This window comes from Salvelinus sp. IW2-2015, unplaced genomic scaffold, assembly GCF_002910315.2.
Source record: "Salvelinus sp. IW2-2015 unplaced genomic scaffold, ASM291031v2 Un_scaffold3197, whole genome shotgun sequence".
NCBI classification, from domain to species: Eukaryota; Metazoa; Chordata; class Actinopteri; order Salmoniformes; family Salmonidae; genus Salvelinus; species Salvelinus sp. IW2-2015.
The window spans coordinates 72,002-74,772 of NW_019944484.1; the positions used below are offsets into that span (position 1 = coordinate 72,002).

Sequence of the window (2,771 nt, forward strand, 5' to 3'; positions counted from 1 at the left end):
CTCCTTCTCCTCTCACCCCCCCCCCCCGTCTCAGGTCTCTGTCGGGGCGTATAGTGGGTGGCGTGTGGTGGTTCTTCACTCTCATCATCATCTCGTCCTACACGGCCAACCTGGCTGCTTTCCTCACAGTGGAAAGGATGGTGTCGCCCATAGAGAGTGCTGAGGATCTGGCCAAGCAGACGGAGATCGCCTATGGAACACTGGACTCAGGCTCCACCAAGGAGTTTTTCAGGGTGAGTACACACACACACAAGCTTGTACACACACAAACACACACGTGTGTGTGTGTGTATGTGAATAGTTAGGGCCTGGCAGTAGCAGACAGAGTGTGCATCTGTGAGCAGCGTTCGCATCATCAACATAACGAGCAGGCGAAAATCTGTGGAGGGTGAAGAATCTATTTACTCTGTGAGGGATTCACCACCATTAATTGTGTGTGTGTGTGTGTATGCGTGTTGGTGTGCGTGTGTGTGTGTGTGCGTGCGTGTGCGCGCGAGTATGGATTTTCCCCCACTGATTTCTTAAAGCCACTACATGAAAATGTTGGCCAGAGAGAGAGAGTAGGGGGAGGCTCGCTGGTTCAGACAGAAGTCACTGACATTATCATGGGATATATGTCTGTCATACCCAAGCAAATCCCAGCGAGGCACACACACACCGACCTCTCTACTCCAGGCTGTGGCTCATTGGCTAAAGATAAGGCTTATGGTGTCCCTAAAGGAGAGAGGGAATAACACTTCATAACAGAGAGAGAGAAAAAGACAGGATAAAAACTAGGGAGGATCGACGGTTGTGGAGAATGACAATTTGTTCCCCAGCTTGTTATTTTCATTCTTCACTACACCCAGCAGACACACACACACACACTCACACACACACACACACACTGCAGAACACTAAGATCAAGCATGGAGTTGAGTGTACAACAGGGTCTGTTTAGAGACAGACAGAATCCCTCCCTGTCTTCACAGAGACAGCAGCCCCACTCCAAAACCCTACAGCTCTAGCTTGAAACAAAACACTGACACACTCATTAGTGGTAGAACCAACTGCTAGTGGACAGTATATAGTGTAGAAACCACTCTAGTGGATATTCAGGTATAATAGTTAGAACCAACTGCTAGTGGACAGTATAATAGTGTAGAAACCAACTGCTAGTGGACAGTATAATAGTGTAGACCAACTATAGTGGACAGTATAATAGTGGTAGAACCAACTGCTAGTGGACAGTATAATAGTGTAGAACCAACTGCTAGTGGACAGTATATTAGTGTAGAACCAACTACTAGTGGACAGTATAATAGTGTAGAACCAAATGCTAGTGGACAGTATAATAGTGTAGAACAACTGCTAGTGACAGTATATAGTGTAGAACCAACTGCTAGTGACAGTGTAATAGTGTAGAACCAACTGCTAGTGGCCAGTAATAATAGTGTAGAACCAACTGCTAGTGGACAGTATAATAGTGTAGAACCAACTGCTAGTGGAACAGTTAATAGTGTTAGAACCAACTCTAGTGAAGTATAATAGTGTAGAACCACCTCTAGTGAACAGTATAATAGTGTAGAACCAACTCTAGTGGACAGTATAATAGTGTTAGAACCAACTGCTAGTGGACAGTATAAATAGTATAGAACAACTGTAGTGGACAGTATAATAGTGTAGAACCAACTACTAGTGGACGGTAAATAATAGTGTAGAACAACTGCTAGTGGCAGTATAATAGTGTAGAACCAACTGCTAGTGGACAGTTAATAGTGTAGACCAACTGCTAGTGGACGGTATATAGTGTAGAACAACTGCTAGTGGACAGTATAATAGTGTAGAACCAACTGCTAGTGGACAGTATAATAGTGTAGAACCAACTGCTAGTGGACGTATAATAGTGTGAACCATGCTAGGACAGTATAATAGTGTAGAACCAACTGCTAGTGGACAGTATAATAGTGTAGAACCAACTGCTAGTGGACCAGTATAATAGTGTAGAACCAACTACTAGTGGACAGTATAATAGTGTAGAACCAACTGCTAGTGGACAGTATAATAGTGTAGAACCAACTGCTAGTGGACGGTATAATGTGTAGCAACTGCTAGTGGACAGTATAATAGTGTAGAACCAACTGCTAGTGGACAGTATAATAGTGTGAACCAACTGCTAGTGGACAGTATAATAGTGTAGAACCAACTGCTAGTGGACGGTAATATTGTAGAACCAACTGCTAGTGGACAGTTAATAGTGTAGAACCAACTGCTAGTGGACAGTATAATAGTGTAGAACCAAACTGCTAGTGGACAGTATAATAGTGTAGAACCAACTGCTAGTGGACAGTATAATAGTGTAGAACCAACTGCTAGTGGACAGTATAATAGTGTAGAACAACTGCTAGTGGACAGTATAATAGTGTGAGAACCAACTGCTAGTGGACAGTATAATAGTGTTAGAACAACTACTAGTGGACAGTATAATAGTGTAGAACCAACTGCTAGTGGACAGTATAATAGTTAGAACAACTGCTAGTGGACAGGTATAATAGTGTAGAACCAACTGCTAGTGGACAGTATATAGTGTAGAACCAACTGCTAGTGGACAGTATAATAGTGTAGAACCAACTGCTAGTGGACAGTATAATAGTGTAGAACCAACTGCTAGTGGACGTATAAATAGTGTAGAACAACTGCTAGGTGGACAGTATAATGTTAGACAACTGCTAGGGCAGTATAATAGTGTAGAACCAACTGCTAGTGGACAGTATAATAGTGTAGAACCAACT

The 2,771-nt window shown here is 42.9% G+C and overlaps 1 pseudogene; it reads left to right on the top strand.

Moving 5' to 3' along the window:
* LOC112075494 (glutamate receptor 4-like) overlaps nt 1-233 on the top strand; it is a 72,176-nt pseudogene extending 71,943 nt beyond the window's left edge.
* The last annotated feature ends 2,538 nt before the right edge of the window (nt 234-2,771 follow it).